We start from the raw sequence: 21605 nt of genomic DNA, 5'->3' as shown, positions 1-21605 counted from the left end.
AATCCTCAATGCCCTTAAGAAAAGGTTGGATGAGCTGAAAGGAGCATGGGCCGACATGGTACCAGCAGTGCTTGGTCCAACAGGACCACCGAAAAGGAGGCCACCGGAGAAACCCCATTCAGGTTAGCTTTCGGAGCAGAGGCGGTACTCCCGGTGGAAGTAGGACTACCCAACTGGCGGATTCTGAACTATGAGCCCTTTTGAATGAACAAATACACAAGGAGGACTTAGACCTCTTACAGGAGGTCAGATTAGCTGCAGAGCTGAGGTCGGCAGCATACAAGGACCGGATAAGCAAAGCCTACAATAAAAGAGTACGAAGCCGTCCTATCTCTAAAGGAGACCTCGTCCTCAGGCGGACGACAGCAACGGGAAAAGCCCACGTGGACGGAAAACTTACGGCCAATTGGGAAGGACCTTACTTGGTCAAAGAAGAGATAGTACCAGGGTCATATCGGCTCGAAGACATGGCAGGCAAGCTGTTGAAAAATAGTTGGAACGCCAGTGTCCTTAAGAAATACTATGTTTAGTTAAAAGATGGGCAATGTTGCCAGTAGGATTGAATAATCAGGCGCTTGTGCCGAAAATTTTACTCAGCTTAATTGTAGGCAATAATTCCGGTATAACCGAGAAGAGCCGTTTTATCTTAATAAAATGAGCATCTTCCACATACAACAGTCAATGCTGCCCCATCCCATTAAACACTATTGATTAATCAGTCAATGACCTTCGTGGATCTGCTGAATTAATCAATAGTGAGAAACCGGTCAATGACCTTCGCGGATCTGCCGGTATAAAACAATTTAAGCATTATTGTTTAATCAGTCAATGACCTTCGTGGATCTGCTGAATTAATCAATAGTGTGAAACCGGTCAATGACCTTCGTGGATCTGCCGGTATAAAACATAAATTAAGCGCTATTGTTTAAGCAGTCAATGACCTTCGTGGATCTGCTGAATTAATCAATAGTGTGAAACCGGTCAATGACCTTCGTGGATCTGCCGGTATAAAACACAAATTAAGCGCTATTGTTTAATCAGTCAATGACCTTCGTGGATCTGCTGAATTAATCAATAGTGTGAAACCGGTCAATGACCTTCGTGGGTCTGCCGGTATAAAACATAAATTAAGCATTATTGATTAATCAGCAAATGACCTTGGTGGATCTGCTGAATTAATCAATAAAGTAAAATCGGTCAATAACCACGATAAATATATCGGAAAAACATAAAAAAATAATAATAAAAGACGATACAAAAGTTCATCAAAAAGCTGTACTTCATTAATCAATGAAAAATTACAGTCCTAGAGCTAAGCAGTCAACCACATACGGTGTGACCGCCAAAAAAAAAAAAAAAAAACCGATCACAGGCGAACGGATTTACAGAACGGTAAAGATAGTTTGGCTGCCCAAGAAGAAAGACGGCATGAGAGCATAAAGCACACCACGCACAAAGCGACCCAATACAAGAAGGGCAAGGAAGAAGGCTGAGAGCCTACTTGGTCTGCTCTTCCCCCTCAGAGCCGTCAACAACAACCACTGGCTCCTCCAGAGTAGGATCGGCATCAGGGTTGGCAATATCCGCGGCGTCATTGACGGCCTCTTGCTCTTCCTCAAACTCAATCCTGGGGTCGGCATTGGCGATGTCAGCTTCAGTCACACCAGGATCCAGGTCCTCACCTTCAACTGGTAGCCCATGGACGAGGTTGGTATGCGCCTCCTCGATCTTGGACCAGTCAAGCTCCGGGAAGGTATGGCGAACGCATCTCATGGCCGCAGACCAGCCACCATTGTACCGGTTGAGTAAACGGCTCACGAAGTCCATACCCTTCTGGTACTCCCTAACGGTGGCGCGCTCCAGCTCTCTGGCCTCAGAAATTTGCTCCCGGAGAAGCCTAATCTCCTCATCCTTGTTAAACAGGACCAGAGAGTGGTCTTCCACCGCCTTGGTAAGGTGGCATCGGCCTTGCTCTCCGTGCCAGCGCGTCATTCTTCTCGGTAACTGCCGCAAGCAGCTCTTGCTCCTTAACGGCCATTCTACCTTTCAGCTCCTTGTTCTCCTTAACTTCGTTGAAGTAAGAAGTCTGAAAGTACCGATAGAAATCGCAGAGCTCCTTACCAGACTGGGCAGACTGCAAAAGGCAAAAAGAAACAAAGAGGTCAAGACAACAAATAAACCGATAGCAAACTTGCAAAAGAAAGGATAAAGTTTGTTAATCTTACCAGGGCCAAATTATGCGCATGCGAGGCGGCAAGCGTATAAACCTCGTCCACCGGAATATCGTATTTAAGCTGTGTAGCTTTTAAAATACGATATCTGATGTGTTTTAAAATATACCGCAAGTGCACGGTGTCTGTTTAGCAGAAACTGGCAAATACGGGTCGATCCACAGGGAGAGGAGTTCTACAGATTTATATCAATTATCTAACTACTTCCAGAAAGGAAAATAATTGAGGAATTAATAACTAGGCTAGAATGAACTAGAACGCAGAAAAATGGGAATTTATCAAATAATTAAAAGCCTAGGGCAATCGATCGGTCCACCATGCTTATACCAGTTTAATCAATATAATATAGTTCAACAACACTTGGATTGAGGTTCAAATAACTAAAGTATTTCGTTAATCCTTGGTCAGGCATTAACAACTCCTAGATTAACATATGCCAGTACGGTCGCTCAACATAATCAAATCTACCTATTGTAATAAGCCTCTAATGAATATGATCTTTCGATTCTAATTCCTATTAGCTAAACATAACTCATGATATTGCGCAATTACATGAATTAAACAAGTATAAAAAATCAATAGGAATTATTTTAATTCAATCCAATTATTGAAGAACATCAAATCATAATCAAAAAGGTATAAACATGGCTTCCCTCTCTAAACCCTAGAAATAGACTACTCACTCATGATGCTATTGAAAGCAATAAACATAATCAAAGTAAAAGAATTCATAAAATTAAACTAAGTAGAGAAGAATACCAAATGATTGAAGAACGATGAAAAACCAAATCGACGATCTATATAATCTTCAATGTAAAAGTTCAACAAAACTAGAGAGAATAAACTAAGTGTTTTGCTCTAATAACGTAGAAAATAAAGTAGTTCTCCTCGAAAATATAAAAAACCAATTTATACTTCTAACAAAACCGGCTAAAAAAACCCGAAAAAACGCGTCCCGAGAAACCGCCCGGTCGCCCGGGCGAAATCCGCCCGGTCGGGCGACGGTGATCAGCAAATTACGACAAAAAAGCAAATCCGCCGGTCGACCGGCAACCGCCCGGTCGGGCGCGCAAGCGATTTTGGATCTTTTCTCGCCCGGTTGACCGGGCTAATTTGCCTTGCATCGTAGTGAAATTTTGATTTCGCCCGGTCGGGCGGATCCGCCCGGTCGACCGGGCGAAGAAATTGCGATTTTGTGTCAACTTGCGAAGGCTGTATCTCTCAAACCAGAAGTCGGATTTCGGCGTGTGACCTATCATTGGAAAGCCCTTGAAGTCTAGTTTCCAACCCAACTGGAATTTCTTAATTATCAATTTTTTATCAAAAGTTATGATCAAAATAGTGAACAGGTGTCAGTTTTGACACTTCTTTCAACAACTCTTTGCTTCATTCTAACTCGAAATTGTCCCGAAATGATGCATTGTGATCCTTGTTAAGATATCTTCATCTTCAATGATTAATAGGCTTGATCTTAGGTAATCATAATCAATTTGCATCAAAGTAACCTGAAAATGATCAAAACACGCAAACGGGGAGTAGTAGAGCACAACTTACGTAATTCATTCCATTATACACCTAAATGCTCTAAAAGGAGTTCTAAATGCAATCAAAATGCATCAAAAAATATATAAATATGACATATCAAAGTCCCCCAAGTTAAACCTTTGCTTGTCCTCAAGCAAACAAGACATGAACATGAATATGATTGCTTCACCCCTTCAAATATGAAAACAGAGATCAAAATCTTTTGTAAAGCTCATAAATCATTCAAGCAGGCACAATTCAAGTTCAACTGTTCAGATTACTCTAATCAATCGCCCAAATAAGCAGTCAAATGCGGCTGCCTTATATGACATGCAAATCTCGAAAAGGCACTAACTAGGGTGTCACTCCTCTCAACATTTTTGTGGCAGGCAAAAGATGTGCCCGATCACTCACCATCCCAACCATAATAACCCTTCCCACTCACACTCTCATGTGTTTAGAAAATAATAATGCCACTCATCCTAACCATGTCGACTCAATAGCGAACGTACTCTTTAACCTTGACAAACTGACCACATCAATCTGATAGACAATGTAAGCGCAAGCTCAAGAGGACTTTTTCAGGGTTGTAATGGGGCTTAGGTATGGGTATGGATTATGTATGGGAAATGTGGTGGAAAAACCAAGAATAGGGAGCACAAGTTACTAGAAGTATCAACCTGAATATAGCAAATAACAGTGTCCCAATTCTATAAATCACAAAATTTTCAATAAACTCATCCTTGAAGCAGTGTGATGAATTTTTTTTCTTTGCAAGCACTTGTAAAAAAGAATTTTTGACTTTTTGTTCGTTTCCTTTTTCAATCTTCTTTTTCTTTCTCTTTGCATTTTTTTCAATCCCATAATCACATGTATTTCATTTTGCTCATTCTTTTCTTTTTCTCAACTTTTGTACCTTAATACAATCATCTCCATCCAAAGTAACTCATAAAAACTATCTCAGATACTAACTCAAACATATGCTCCCCCAAGCTAGGCTTGGGATTAATATCAAAATAAGGGCCATGGGCATGTAATGAGGTTTAGTAACCTGAAATAGTCATTAGGCTCAGCGGGGCTAAGGAGGATAAAAGTATATCACAAAAATCACTTTAAGGCTCAAAAAGCAAACAAAAGAACGCCTCTATCACAACAATTGCCACAAGCCATCAGATATCAATGCGTACGATGTCAAAGTCAAGATCAGTCAGCTAATGAGGAACTAACACACAAGAAAACAGAATGGATATAGAAATGAATCCATTGGCAAGAATGAATCCTCACAGTCTAACCAATTCAAGTATGCAGTCAAGATAAGCGCTTTATTATCAAAACTCATTGAGGGTCAAGGCATTTAGAGTTCACATTCCAGCATCACAATCTCAAGTGCCCAACTATCCAGATAAAGAGCCCAAATATACTTTCAAAGAACATCATGGGGCACGGGAAGCAATCACACCAATCCAGTCAAATCGTATTTTTGTATTTTTTCAGCAAATTTGTTTTTTTTTTTTTTTGTCTGAAAGCAAATAAATCTGGCCTAAAAGCAAAAAAATCTACACTAAAAGGTAGTAAAAGAGAGAAAATACATACAAAAATCCTCCCCCAAGCTGAACGTGGCAATGTCCTCAGTGCCGCAAGATGAACTATAGGACTATGCTTAAGGAAAAATTAACGTTAGTACGCTCCCGCTCTCTCACTCTCTAAAAGGGAAAAAATAAAAAAATAATAAGAAAAAAAAAGAAAGAAAAAAACTACGGGTTGCCTCCCGCTTAGCGCTGGTTTATAAAGGTCCCGCACGACCATATTACCTCCTCAATCTCAAATCGGAGGGGCTTGGCAATGAGTGCCCCCCTCATCAAACATTTTCCTCCTGCAGCAATTTTGCTCAAGCATAGGAGACTTAACAGCATTGGTTAGTTTAAAAGTGACATTATCATCACCAACACTCAAAGTTAAAGACCCAGACTTGACATCTATAACAGCACCAGCTGTACACAAAAACCCTACCAAGAATAATAGGAATTTGAGCATCCTCCTCCATATCAAGCACCACAAAATCAACAGGAATATAAAACTTTCCCACCCTAACAGGGACGTCTTCTAAAACACCTAGAGGGTATTTTATAGAACGATCGGCCATTTGCAAAGTAATTTGAGTGCACTTAAGTGCTCCCATATTCAGTTTCTTATAAACAGATAAAGGCATGACAGATCAGAAGCACCTAAATCACACAATGCCTTATCTATAAATAACGCACCTACATGGCAAGGGATGGAAAAACTACCAGGATCCTTCAACTTAGGCGGGTTCATTTTGTAAAACAGCACTACACTCTTCAGTTAGAGCGACTCGATCTACCCCACCAAAGTCTTTCTTTTTAGTAATCATGTCTTTCAAAAACTTAGCATAAACAGGCACTTGAGAAATAAGTTCAGTAAAAGGAATTGTTACCTCAAGGTTCTTGACCATAGTCAAGAACTTACCAAGTTGTTGATCGACCTTCGACTTCTGCATCCTATGGGGAAAAGGTAGCCTTGGTGTAATAGGCGTTTCAGAAACCTTTTCCCTCCGCTTTCCTGTCTGATCTTCCTTAGCTAGTTCGACCTCAGACATCGAACTCTTCTCCGCTTCTTCCTCTACCACCTCTTTCTCCTTGCTAGGAGCATCATCATCAATGGGCATGGGAGGAGCATCATAAACAGTGCCGCTACGAAGTGTAAGGCATTGACAGTCTCCTTTGGGATGGGTTGTCCCGGCAGATGACCTGGTTGCCTCTGTGCATTATTTTCCGCCACCTGAGCAAGTTGAGTCTCCAAATGCTGGTGTTCTTCAGCTCCTTGATGCTCTCCTCATGATTTTTCTGCATAGAAACCATCATTTTCATTAGATCAGACATAGTAGGCTCTTGAGAGCTGGTATTATGAGGAGTTTGCTGCTGATAGCCTTGGGGTGAAGGCCTATTGAAACCAGGAGGGGGTTTTGAGGAGCCCCTTGATAATATGGTTGTCTAGCAGCATGTTGTGGTGGTTTTGATGTGGTGGTTGTAGGAAGATTGTGGTGGAGGTTGAGGATTTTGAACATTGTTGTTCTTGTAGGAAAAATTAGGATGTTCTCTCCAACCTGGGTTGGTGTGTTAGAGTATGGGTTGTGTGGAGGTCTTTGCTGAAAAACATTTGCATGCGCCATTTGATTCGGATCAGGTTGATTGTAGCAACAATCATGACCAAAGTGGCCTTGAACACCACACACTTCACAAAAGGAAGAAGTAATAGGAGCCATGGAAGACATTGCATTAATACTCATAGGAGGAATACTAGACTGCAAAGATTTCAGTGAGTCCATCTTCATGCTCAACTGGGCTACTTGTGAAGACAACAAGGCATATGCATCAACATCCAACTTTTCTTTGTAATAGTCCTGGAAGAAACTATGATCATTCTCTGCTAAGTTGGCCAGAAAATTATACCCTTCATCCACCTCCTTATCTAAGAAGACTCCCCCTGCAGATGAATCAACTGTACTCTTGATATGGGTTGTAGACCATTGTAGAATGCTTGGGTGATGAACCACTTATCCAGATTGTGGTGTGGGCATTCTCTCTGCAGATCCTTGAATCTATTCCATGCTTCCTTCAGTGTTTCATCGGGTTCTTGTTGGAAGGTGGCAAGCTTGTGTCTTATTTCTGCATTTTGTGGGAGGGTAGTACTCTTTCAGGAATGCTTCAGATATAGCACTCCACTCAGTTTCATTAACATCATTCAGCCACTTCTGTGCCTTGTCCTTTAGTGAAAATTCAAAGATTATGACCTTCAACTGATCAGGAGTGACCCCTTGGTGCTTAACGGTACGACAAAGCTGTTGAAACCGTTGTAAATGATTTGCAGGGTCTTCAGATGGATGGCCACCAAACTGATTCTGCTGGATCATGTTGATGAGGCCAGGCTTGATTTCGAAGTTGACTGCTTGTATATCAGGCATAGTAGGGCCTGTGGAACATTGCCAGGAGAAGGTACCCCATAAGATTTCAGCGACTTAGGAGGCATAATTGGTTCAGTTGGTTCTTCCGTGGCTTTTTTCTGATTAGCGACTGCTTTTTCTTCTTTTGTGTCTTCTTGAGCTGCCGGATGGTTTTCTCAAGATCAGGATCAGTCTGAACTGGAGAACCTGTTCTTTTAGACCTGGGCATAAAAGAAACAAAGAAAAATGTGCAGTGAGATGGCCTCAATTGGAACTTGAAGTTCCAATGAGACAGCAAAAATAGTCAAATAATTAATCAGAAAGCTATAGAAACTAGCCGTCTCCCCGGCAACGGCGCCAAAAACTTGATGTGTTTTAAAATATACCGCAAGTGCACGGTGTCTGTTTAGCAGAAACTGGCAAATACGGGTCGATCCACAGGGAGAGGAGTTCTACAGATTTATTCAATTATCTAACTACTTCCAAAAGGAAAATAATTGAGAATTAATAACTAGCTAAATAACTAGAACGCAGAAAAATGGAATTTATCAAATAATTAAAAGCCTAGGGCAATCGATCGGTCCACCATGCTTATACCAGTTTAATCAATATAATATAGTTCAACAACACTTGGATTGAGGTTCAAATAATAAAGTATTTCGTTAATCCTTGGTCAGGCATTAACAACTCCTAGATTAACATATGCCAGTACGGTCGCTCAACATAATCAAATCTACCTATTGTAATAAGCCTCTAATGAATATGATCTTTCGATTCTAATTCTATTAGCTAAACATAACTCATGATATTGCGCAATTACATGAATTAAACAAGTATAAAAATCAATAGGAATTATTTTAATTCAATCCAATTATTGAAGAACATCAAATCATAATCAAAAAGGTATAAACACGGCTTCCCTCTCTAAACCCTATAAATAGACTACTCACTCATGATGCTATTGAAAGCAATAAACATAATCAAAGTAAAAGAATTCATAAAATTAAACTAAGTAGAGAAGAATACCAAATGATTGAAGAACGATGAAAAACCAAATCGACGATCTATATAATCTTCAATGTAAAAGTTCAACAAAACTAGAGAGAATAAACTAAGTGTTTTGCTCTAATAACGTAGAAAATAAAGTAGTTCCCTCGAAAATAAAAAACCAATTTATACTTCTAACAAAACCGGCTAAAAAAACCCGAAAAAACGCGTCCCGAGAAACCGCCCGGTCGCCCGGGCGAAATCCGCCCGGTCGCCCGGGCGAAATCCGCCCGGTCGGGCGACGGTGATCAGCAAATTACGACAAAAAAGCAAATCCGCCCGGTCGACCGGGAACCCGCCCGGTCGGGCGCGCAAGCGATTTTGGATCTTTTCTCGCCCGGTTGACCGGGCTAATTTGCCTTGCATCGTAGTGAAATTTTGATTTCGCCCGGTCGGGCGGATCCGCCCGGTCGACCGGGCGAAGAAATTGCGATTTTTGTCAACTTGCGAAGGCTGTATCTCTCAAACCAGAAGTCGATTTCGGCGTGGACCTATCATTGGAAAGCCCTTGAAGTCTAGTTTCCAACCCAACTGGAATTTCTTAATTATCAATTTTCTATCAAAAGTTATGATCAAAATAGTAACAGGTGTCAGTTTTGACACTTCTTTCAACAACTCTTTGCTTCATTCTAACTCAAATTGTCCCGAAATGATGCATTGTGATCCTTGTGTAAGATATCTTCATCTTCAATGATTAATAGGCTTGATCTTAGGTAATCATAATCAATTTGCATCAAAGTAACCTGAAAATGATCAAAACACGCAAACGGGGAGTAGTAGAGCACAACTTACGTAATTCATTCCATTATACACCTAAATGCTCTAAAAGGAGTTCTAAATGCAATCAAAATGCATCTAAAAACTATATATAAATATGACATATCAATATCCCAGGTTCCCGCCCTCAAGAGGACGGTCCAAGAGCAGCGATTCGTCGTCCAAAACGGTTATCTTTGGATCGAACTTCTCGCCGTTCTTCACCGGAGAGCGAGCCCAGCGCCTCTTCAGAATATCCGGCATCTCCATCCGTCTCGCTCCAGATAGCCTGCTTTCTGGGCTTGGTGAAGGGCTCAAGGCCGGGAACCATGTCCGGTAGGGTAAGCTGTTTATAGATCTTGGGCCGCAAGGAGGAGGTGCCCACCTCGGCCACACGACCGGAAAGAAGAGGAGGAGCGTTAGAAGCAGGAGCCTCCTTATCCTTGCCGGTCTTTGAGGCAACCCTTTTGGCCGCCGGCTTGGCCACAGAGGTCTGCTCCGGTTTCCTTTTCCGGGCCAAGACCTCCGCCTGACGACGCTGCAGGGGGATGGTATCCCTGACATCGTCCTCGTTACCAGACTTCCGGCCGGATCCTCGACCACCGCGCCCTCCTCGGCCGCCACCAGCCGGCATTTGTATGGGGACGTACTTGCTTGCGGCTTAGGAGGCATATTGCTTAATGGCCGGTAGGATCTGTCGACGTGAAGGGCTCACGGATCAGGAAATCCTTGCCTACAAAGGACGAGATCGCGGTCAGAAAACAGCAATTAAAGCAGAAGTATAGCAAACAAAAGCAAAAACAAAACACACCGTATGGGTCAGCCCGGCAGAAGCCTAAGGCCGACAAAGCCGGGTTAGTAAAAACATAGCTGGTGTGAGGAAGCCAGTACTTGGGGACTGGTACCCTCTTCTTGCCTCTCAGCGCCGGGATAGAGTCCGACGCAAAATAATCAAAGGCCACACGTTCCCGGCGGGTTAAACCCCTATCCCTGATATGTTCCATGCGAGAACGGGGTTTAGTCCATTGACGTCTTAAAGGGAAGTCGTCAGGAACACGCACCCAAAAGAATCGGCCTCTCCAGAGCTTGAGGGAGCTAGGTTTGGGGTAAACCGTCAACTTACCCGCTTTCGTGTATATCGACATCCATCCGCCACGGCCCTCAAGCTCGTCATCACGGGACTTCCTCTTCTTCCCGGCCCCTTTACCCTTGGCAGAGCCATCTTCCTTAATCCAGTGGAGTTTTCGGAAGAGGTTCAAGGTTTCCGGAAAACCCTTATAACGGACAACCCAAGCGTAGGCCATTAAATTCCGCCATCCTAAAGGGGTCAGCTGAGCCAAACATATGTTCCAGGCTTTAAAGACCTTGACGAAGAATGGATCCAAGGGAAATCGCAGTCCAAAATCAAGCATGTGGGCATAAATAGCCACATGACCGGAAGGGCAATCTGTTACACGGCTCCCTTCAGCCGGAAGGACTAATTTGTAATCATCCGGAAAAGCAAAATATTGGGGACCCTTAATCAGAAATTTGCTTTGCCGGCAGGTCCTCCGCCCAGCCGCTATCTAATTGGACACTACCAGCAGCCCTCATCACTGGGCGGCATGTACAGTTCCGCTAGGGTATCCTCATCAGAATCCTCAGGGATTATCTCGGGAGGGTCCTCTCGGTCAGAATCCGACTCGGCTTCTAAGGTGGTAGACTCCTCATCCGTCCCGGCTACATATTTTTCTATACTCTCTACAGCATCGGAGTGGACAGGGGAGGCCGGGATCTCCCTAGGTACCGGTCTATGGGATGTCTCACCCACCTCAAAGGTAGAGCGCCTGACAGGAGACGAGCCGGAAGGAAATAATTCGGGGAATGTTCAGCTAGACCTCTCATGGTTCCATACTGACCTAAAGCCCCGGCTTGTCCCAGTACCATCTTTAAGGGGGAGGCATGAATGGCCGGCTCCACATCTTGTCTGCCGGAAGTACTACAACCATTTTGGCTATTTACCCTATGTTCAGAAGTAGGAGTAGCCGGGGAGATGTGGTAACCTCTACAGACCTAATGGAGGTGTTATCAGACTCGGCATCACTCTCACTCATAATAGAGGAGACTTAGATATGTCTTGGGAATCAGAATTTTCAGAGTTGGATGACATTATAAATAAGACGGTATGAAAGATCGGAAAAAGTTTTGATAAAATACCTGGAAGTAAAGACGCGAAGGAAAATATGCCGGAATCAACTGGTAGCGTGAGGCCGGAATGAGAGATCAAGCAAATGCCGTCAAGGAAGCGAAAGGATTTTTGAGAGAGAAAGTCCGATATGAGCGCGATCACAAGAGAGAGATTGCAAGAAGTGAGAAGCGGAGGTCAGCAAGAGGTATTTATAGAAAAAGTCGCGGTCGAGATTAAGTGACGCTTCGTCTTCCCGACATGATCATGCCACGTGTTTTAGTAGCACCCAGCTGTGAAGCAATCACTCTTCGAAGAGCTTTCAATGTAGGTGCGCAGCTCGAGGTGACCGTTGGAATTCCCTGACAACGATTCACATTCTCTTGCTAAAAGTAACTCAGCATTTCCCATAACGGTTTGCAACCTATTAAACCGGATACGCCTATAATAGGCATACCGGCTTGGGGGCTAGTTGTATGGGGGCTGACTAAGTTCCATACCGGTTCAATTGATACCGGTCTAATAGCTTTTGGGCTTACGAGTCTGGGCTAAGATCCATTTTATATCTGCACAGCGCCTACGGGCCTAAAAGATATATTTCAGTAAAAGATAAGAATATATCCTAAGGGAATATTCTTGGGAATCTCTCCCGTGAATTACCGGCCAACAAAGAGATGGGCTTAATCAAGTCCCTATATATACTCCGTTGATCTGAGTCATAAGGTACGTACACGAATCCCAATACATTATACTTGAGAGCTACCGGCTTTAAACCTAATACTGACTTAGGCATCGGAGGGGCGTTCCTCGGATCAACCCCCGAGGCTAGTTCACTTATTCTATTTTGCAGGAATCCAACCCGGCTTGAATACAAGGACTTACCGGTTCAGAACCCTGTGATTTGTCCCATACCGGAACAGGACTAGTTACTAAATGATGTGAGTTACCGATGGTTGTGAGGAATGAGAGAGATGGTTTAGAACCATGCACAAGATCATTACTATTTTGTTAACTTTTTCAAGAAAAAGATCAAATCACCAACAATAGAAATAGCAAATAAAAATACTCTATTCTCCATATTTCTAAGGCTTTGTAGTCTGTAATTCAAAATTAGTTGTTTTCTAATGGGTCTCATGGATCAAAACTTTAGTAATTAAAATATGGATGATACTGAATTCAATAATTCATGATCTCAGGTTTCAAACTTTAGTAAAAACTCTAGATGAGAAATGATAATGCCCCTTAGTGCATCAAATTTCCATGCCACCTACCAAATAGGCATATATATACACCATAGAAGAAAATAAAAACGATTCAAGTTGTTTGCACCAGCTTTAATTGATGAAGTTTTCTTTAACAAGCAGTTTCATTGAAGAGATTTTCTGCTGATACAGGTTCTTCTTGAAGATTTCTTCAGTGTCTCTGTATCACAACATCAGCCTTTTCTCGAATTCAATTTATTTGTCATCATCTTGGCAGAGGTATAATAAGTATATTACCTGGGGAAAAATAGAATAGGTTGCAAATTGGTAATCAAGAAGACAACCTTTTTAACTACATTGCTTAGACATTTTACCTCAAGTACTCGTAACAAACCATCAACATTTCAAGTCTTTAACAGTCATTTTAGGCAGAAATCATGGAAAATTTGGAATTAGTAGCTCGAAACTTTTTTCAAGTGCTCAGAACTCTGCAAAACATAGCTCTTGAAACATATGCCCAAGAGTTTTAGCTTCGAACTCTGAGCTTTTAGGTCTTAGCTTCCTTATAAATATATAAGCATCAATGAATACTGACTTAACTTCTCTTTCTCACACACTGCTTGGCGACAAGTTCTTCCTAAAGGCACACTCTCTGTAGACGTGCTTGGCGAAAAGTTGTTGCGAAAGGCACTCTCTGTAGACGTGCACCATGTTATCAAGAAAGATACTAATAGATCATACCTATGGGTATTATTGTAACTCTATATTAGGTTGTAATACTCTTCCTATCGTATATATATATAGAACGCCAGGGCTCCTATGTTTTAGGGAGCCGTATTCATTCTCACATGGTATCAAGAGCCATAGAAATTAATTAACCCTAAATTAAGCCGTCATTTTTTTTCCCCAAATTAATTTCACTCTCTGCCTCACACTATGGAATCCCCTGCATCACAATCAGAGGCCACCGGCAGCCCTGCCGCCACTGCTCAGCCAGTCACCGTCGAGGGTTCTCTCCCTCCGGTCTCTGCCTCCCCCTCTTTCGGGTCGATTTGTGCTCCTCTCTCGCATCTGTCCGCTGCTGTACCGATCACCACCATGGTCGGCCCCCATGTTATGCCTGCTGCGTTCAGTTGGACGCCTCCTACTCGGTTGGAAGTGGGTCAATCCAGTTCCTCACGGCCATCAGCCCAACCGTCGACTGCGCCCTTTGCGGGTTCCACCTTCGTGCGCGAACCATCGTTTCCGCCAGGTTTTGGAGCACCTCCTGCTGATGTAAATTATTATGGTTGTAATCCTCTCTCTTCTAATCTTGCTTCACTTCAAGCAAATACGGTATTCTCTGCACCCAATGTTAAAAATATAGTCACCACTATTTTGAATGTTGTTGAGGATTATCTTCCATGGCGTACTCAATTTGAAGCGTTTCTTGTATCAAATAGCTTATTGGGAATGATTGACCGCACTATCCCGATGCCTCCTATGTATGCTTATGATCCCATAGGTCGTGAAATTATGAATTCTGATTATTTTGCCTGGTTAAAGATTGATCAAACTGTTCGGTCTTGGCTATTTGCTACGTTGTCTAAAGAATTATTGGTTGAGGTCCATGACTTAAAATTTTCAGCACTTATATGGGAGCGATTACAAAACCGTTTTATGTCTGCCAGTCTTGCTCGCTCAATGGAACTTAAACGAATGCTCACAACTATTCAAAAATCTGAATCCCAAACTATGGAGCAATACCTTCGTGACATCAAATTAATTTCAGATTCCCTAGCTGCTATTAACTCACCAGTTTCGCAATCCGATCTTGTTCAGCATACTATTCTTGGTGTGGTTGGTGATGATTATGAGTCCTTTATCACAGCTATCACTCATTATCCTGGTGAACTTACCTTTGATGATTTGCGTTCTAAGCTGTTAGTTCAGGAACAACGAGTTCGATCTCGTCGTGAAGGTTTGACCACTCCTTCTCAACATCAAGCTTTTGGTGTTCAGACTAGTTCTGCTACAACTAGTACTTCTACTGGTAATTCCTCCACTCAATTACAACCACGGTCTAATCACACCAACAATCGCAATCGCCACTATAATAATGGTCGAGGAGGTCGTAACCATAGATTTCGAGGACGCGGTCGTGGCAATCGCGCTCAGCAATCTGGGAGTATGCAAACCCAACCCTCCAACCAAACACAACCCATAGGGTCAGGTATGGCATTTCGTAAGTCGGTTTTGTCATCTAATAGTACTGTTGCTCTTTCTTCGTTTGTTTCTCATGACTTGTCTGCAGGAACATCCTTAGTGGAGGGAGTGAATGGTTCTAATCCTCCTATAGTGTGTCAAATTTGCTATCATCCTGGTCATTCTGCTCAAACTTGTTCTTCTCGTTATACTCCTCAATCTGCACCTGCTCTAGTTGATATGCCTATGGGCGACACTAACGAGTCTTTATGGTATCCCGACTCGGGTGCCTCTTCTCACATGACCAATAATGAAGGTATTTTGTTTTCTAAATCCAAATATGTTGGTCCTACACAAGTTACGGTTGCAAATGGAACTAATCTCCCTATCGTTAATATTGGTGATGCTTCATTAAACTCGTTTGGTCGCCCCCTTCAACTCAAATCTGTTTTACATGTTCCTAATTTGCAATATAATTTACTATCCATTCAAAAACTTTGTGAAGATAACAATTGCACTGTTAATTTTGATAAAAATTCTTTCTGTGTTAAGGATCTCACTTCGGGGGCAGTACTTCTTCAAGCCACCAGTAGCGGTCGTGTCTACCCTTTTCACAACATCTCTACATCCCAGTCTTCTGTTGCCCTTCGTACTTCTACTGGCCCAATTTGGCATCAGCGTCTAGGACATTGTGGTGATAGAGTCTTACATACTCTTAGTAAAAATAAGGCCATTGCTACTGCCACTAGTTTTGTGCATGATTGTGTCTGTTGCAAATTAGGAAAATCTAAACGTTTGCCGTTTAAGGATGTAATTCACACTTTTGATAAACCCTTGCAACTTATTCATTCCGATGTATGGCAATCTCCTTTTCCATCCAATCTTGGGTATCGTTATTATGTTAGCTTTGTTGATGATTATTCTCGTTTTACTTGGATTTATCCTATGAAATATAAATCAGAGGTTTTTGGTCACTTTCTTAATTTCAAGCACTTAGTTGAAAATTTATTTGATTCTAAACTTAAATATTTTCAAAGTGATGGTGGACGGGAATTTGACAATCGTAAATTCATTGATGACTTCCTGAAAGCCGGAGTTCATTTTCGCAAATCATGTCCTGATACCCAACAACAAAACGGTGTCGCAGAAAGAAAACATGGGCATCTTCTAGAAATGGCACGTACTTTGCTTATTCAAGCAAACTTGCCACTCTGTTTTTGGGTAGATGCCATCTATACTGCCACCTACATAATAAACAGGTTGCCTACTCCTATTTTGCAAGGTGTATCTCCTTTTGAAAAACTCTTTTCCAAATCTCCCGATTATTCTTTCTTACGGGTTTTTGGGTGTGAATGTTTTCCTAATTTCCCGGCAAAACCCTCTAATAAACTTTCCCCGCGGTCGGTCAGGTGTGTCTTCTTGGGTTATGCTCCTCATTATAAAGGATATAGGTGTCTAGATCCTAAGACGGGTCGTGTCTATGTCAGTCGCCATGTCACGTTTCATGAGTCTGTTTTCCCCTATACCGAGCTCGTTGGCTCGCCTCTATCTCGTAACAATGATCCCCGTCACTGGATTGAGTCCTGGAGTCCCACCTCCTTTTCTTTGTCACCCTTATCCCCCCCTCTTCCCATTGATACTTTAGCTGCCTCTCCTGTAGCATCCCATGAGCTGCCCCGCTCCTCTCCGCCACCCTCTTGTGGCTCTCTGTTGCCCCCTAATGACACCACCAGGTCGTTGTCCTCATGTGCCCAGTCGCCTCCTCCCTGCAGTCCTCTTGCTGCACCTTCTTCACCCAGTAGTGCTGCCCCCCATGTTGTGCCACAGCAACCCCATCATTCAACCCCCTCTGCCCAGTCCAGTCCACCAACCCAGACCTCCCCCTCCAGCCCGGTACTTGAGTCTGCCCCGACTCCTTCCTCCTCTACTGTGTCACCCTCCCCGCTTCCCTCGTTGCACCCTATTCAAACTCGTGCTAAAAGTGGGATTTTTAAACCGAAAGATTTTTCAAACTATATTACTTACAGTGCAATTGAAGCTTCTCCAGATCCTACATGTTTTTCAAAAGCATTTAAGGATCCTGAGTGGCGTAATGCTATGGCCGACGAGTTTAATGCACTTATTACTAATCACACTTGGGACTTAGTTCCGTTTGACGAATCTAAAAATGTTGTGGGCTCAAAATGGATTTATAAAACTAAATATAATTTTGATGGAACAATTGAGAGGAAGAAGGCTCGTTTAGTCGCTCAGGGTTACAACCAACAAGCTGGTATAGATTACGATGAAACATTTAGTCCTGTTGTGAGACCTACCACTGTTCGATTAGTTCTCTCCTTGGCTATTTCCTTTGGCTGGCCTATTCGTCAATTAGACGTCAAAAATGCATTCTTACATGGTTTCCTAACCGAAGAGGTCTACATGAAACAACCTCCTGGTTTTGCTCATCCTCAGTATCCACATCATATTTGTCGTCTTAAGAAGGCTATCTATGGTCTCAAACAAGCCCCTCGCGCTTGGTTTCATCGTTTTAGCAGTTTCTTACTCCAACAGGGCTTTTTTTGTTGTCAGGCTGACACTTCCATGTTTATCTTTCGTCGTGGCACAGATCTCCTTTATCTTCTCTTATACGTCGATGATATCCTTGTTACTGGTAATTCCTCTTCTCTAGTTCACCGTTTTATCTCTATTCTTGCCACACAATTTGCTATGAAGGACTTGGGGGATCTTCATTACTTTCTTGGCATTCAGGTAGTGCGTACGTCAAAGGGTTTATTTCTGTCTCAACAAAAATATATTCATGACTTGCTTCGTAAGTTTCATTTACATACAGCTAAACCCGTGCGCACTCCCCTTCCGTCTAGAACCACACTTTCCTTGACTGATGGTGACCTTCTTGCTGATGCGTCTGAGTTCAGACAAATGGTAGGAGCTTTGCAGTACTTGACTATGACTCGACCTGACCTTACTTATGCTGTACATTTAGTATCTCAATTTATGCATGCTCCTCGAACTACTCACTTGTCTGCTGTCAAGCGTATCTACAGGTACTTGCTCGGTACTACTACTCATGGCTTATGGCTTCGTCCATCGAAAGATGTCACCATCATCATTGCCTATTCTGATGCTGATTGGGCTGGCTGTCCGGATAGTTGTCGCTCTACTACGGGGTATGCTATTTTTCTGGGTGAGAATCTCATTTCCTGGCGTTCCAAGAAACAACCCACTGTCTCCAAATCTTCCACCGAAGCTGAATATCGTGTTGTTGCTTATACGGTCACTGATACGTTACATATTCGTTCACTGTTAGCTGAACTTGGGCTCATTGTCCGTCATCCTGTTAAACTTATGTGTGATAATGTCTCGGCTACATATCTTACTGTCAATCCTGTTCAACATGATCTTAGCAAACACATTAAAATTGACTATCATTTTGTCCGTGAACGTGTTGCCCATGGTGACCTACTTGTCCGTTATATTCCGACTCAGCTTCAGCTTGCAGATATTTTTACAAAGGCTCTTTCGGGTCAACGTTTTGAATTTTTAAGGTCTAATCTGCACGTGGTTTCCCCTGCACAGATTGAGGGGGTGTAATAGATCATACCTATGGGTATTATTGTAACTCTATATTAGGTTGTAATACTCTTCCTATCGTATATATATATAGAACGCCAGGGCTCCTAAGTTTTAGGGAGCCGTATTCATTCTCACAGATACAAACATAAGTAGCCAGCAACCAAATACTTTGGGTTAACAAATTAAGTGACTAATCAGTAGCCGGTGGACAAAAAGCCATTCTATGCATGTCTGAGCATGTGACTTGTGAATTTAGATGCTGCAATGTGTAGAATTGACATTTATCTTTGACCACATGTAAATAATGTAATGGTACATAATCGTGGGCATATTCTTCGGAGTCCGTCGAACATCAATAAATAACCTTAATGAAGACCGTGAAAGTGACTAGGGGTGATAATGAGCTTGTTTTGTTCGCAAACAGTTCGGGCTCGACTCGATCAAAGCTCGGTTCATGGTAGCTCGGCTCAGATTCGAACTCGGCTCGAGGCTTTAACGAGCCGAGCTGAGCTTAGGAAGCTCGGCTTGAGAGCTCGTGAACCGGCTCGATTATACTTTTACATAGAAAAATAATATATTTATATATATACGTAAATATATTAACCTAGATATCACACAATAATAATAATTTAATAGTTCTTTTCTCTAAAAGAAAACCTATAAAAATCAAATATTAAAAAGGCGAAACAAATTAAACATGTAAAAAACGAGGGGCAATAAAGAGGCATGTTTATTCGTGAACAATTCGAGCTCGGCTCGTTTAACATTTGGCAAAGCTCGACTCCAACAAAGTTCGGCTCGTTAAGCTTCAAGCTCGGCTTGACCTCGAATAAAGTTAAACGAACACAAGCCGAGCATACCACAGTTCGGACTCGGCTCGACCGATAAGCAGCCCTATGTGAAACATACAAAAGATTTGGCCTCCTACCTATATCATAAACTATTCACACTCAGAAATAAAATAAATTTAAAACTCACTTTTGACTTATGCAATAAATGGCCAAACTTATAAATACTCACTTTTCAAAAAGCTCATATTTTCTGAAATTTTAATTTGAAATTTCTCAAACTAATACTAATGATATTATTAATCATTTTGAATAGAACGAAAGAATACTCCATAAAATTTATGATGCAACCTCCCAATCCCAAAGACTCAACTCAATGCTAAAAATCTAATCCCGACTATCTAACATACAAGGACACTGGACAAGTCCATACATGATACATCTAATTTTGGCAAGAAAGTTATAGCTTCATGAGATTTCGATTCGAGGAAGCCACAAGGGTGAATATGAAGATGCATAAACATATTCCAGATCAGAAAAGAAAAATAAAACATCCCAAATTGGATTCATATAGATAGATTAGATAGTCACTCTTATCCGAAAACACTGACTTGTCTAAATTTAAACACTAATCTCCAAATGTAACAAAGGATCTCTAAGCAAAAAGAAGAGTAAAACTAATTATCATCACCTAAGTGAGAATCTGTCATAGTAGACCTATAATCAAATTGTACTTGAAAGTTGCAACTTACAAACTTACAAAGCAGAACATCTGTCTTGTAAACTAAGTTCCTTAAACTTGGTAATTAGAACACTAATACCTATCATTAGTTGCCACCTATGCGAAATGTTGAAGAATCCTGTGTTTTACTAGAGAGGCAGTGTTCCAATTCTTTCTAATTACCACGTGTCAAACTAATTGGAACAATACCTATCTATAGTTACTACATATACTAGAATTTTTTGCACGCGATGCGTGCGTGAATTTTTTTCGAAACAGAAACTCGATTTTCTTTGGCATAAGAGTCAAAATTTGAATATTAGACATATAAAGAATAATTGTTTTTATTAGTTGCAAAATTTGATTGGTTTAATTTCTGTCACTTAAGTCTCTCACCATTCTTTTTGTTTTTTTTTTTTTACTTTTCAAAGTTAAATTCTAAGAGCAAAATAGAAATTTTATTAAATTTGTGTATGATTTCTAATATTATAATTTTTTAGTTGATTTTTGAATTAAGTACAGTACTTCATAAATTGTAAAGAAAGTGGACACTTTGATTTCAAGTCAATTTTTTCATATATAGGTTGTAGTTTGTAAGTGAATTTTTAAGTTTTTATAAAGTTTTCTCATTTTAGTGATTTGCATAACGTAAATTATACAATTTTATGATTTTAGTTGACTTGTGAGTGATTGTTATAATTATATTTTTAGTATTTTTGTTTGAAGCCCCCTTTGATTTGTAAGTGAAACTGTAATTTAGAATGGGAAGGGGGGGCAAAATAGGCATTTCAAAAGAGGACACCATTGCTCCCCCCTTCCCTTATATAAAAGAGATTTGCAATACCACATATGTCAAACATAACATTTTTTATTAAAAATTAATAAAAAGAAAAGGTCGGGAGAGGCCAAAGGGATATTTGAAGAGTGCAAAAGTCAAAACGGAATAACTATAAATAAAAACGAAGGGAATAACATATAAGATCATTCAAAATTATCTCTATTATATAAGGGAAGGGATGAGCTATGGTGTCCTTTTTTGAACTGACTATTTTGCCCCCCTTCCCTTTCTAAATTACAAAATTAAAGGATTCTCAAAATTAAAATCGGGACTCAAAAAAACTACCGAAAATTAATTTAACACTCACTCACAAATCACTTAAAAAAAGAAACTTTACAAATCACTCATAATTAAGAAAATCATGTTATAAAAATGACGCAAATCACTCAAATAATCAGGAAACTTTATTAAAACTTAAAATTAACATACAAAGTAAAACTTATAACCTAAAAAATACATACAAAAACATTTACTATAAAAATTTACTTACGAATCACTGTTATCAAGAACCATTCACAATTACATACTCACAAAAGTTACCTATAAACACAAATTTGAGAAAAGCATAAGATTTTGACGGCGATATCAAACATTCATCCATCGGCAATTTGCG

General features: G+C 41.1%; 1 non-coding gene across 1 annotated transcript; it reads left to right on the top strand.

Moving 5' to 3' along the window:
* The first annotated feature begins 7335 nt into the window (after positions 1-7335).
* On the top strand, positions 7336-7442 carry LOC125497200 (small nucleolar RNA R71). Its single transcript, XR_007273834.1, has one exon. It is a non-coding gene; the product is annotated as a small nucleolar RNA R71 (small nucleolar RNA).
* The last annotated feature ends 14163 nt before the right edge of the window (positions 7443-21605 follow it).

This window comes from Beta vulgaris, chromosome 4, assembly GCF_026745355.1.
Source record: "Beta vulgaris subsp. vulgaris cultivar EL10 chromosome 4, EL10.2, whole genome shotgun sequence".
In the NCBI taxonomy this organism is placed as follows: domain Eukaryota; kingdom Viridiplantae; phylum Streptophyta; class Magnoliopsida; order Caryophyllales; family Amaranthaceae; genus Beta; species Beta vulgaris.
The sequence above is the reverse complement of the archived record's forward strand: the minus strand, read 5'-3'. Positions and strand labels throughout refer to the sequence as shown.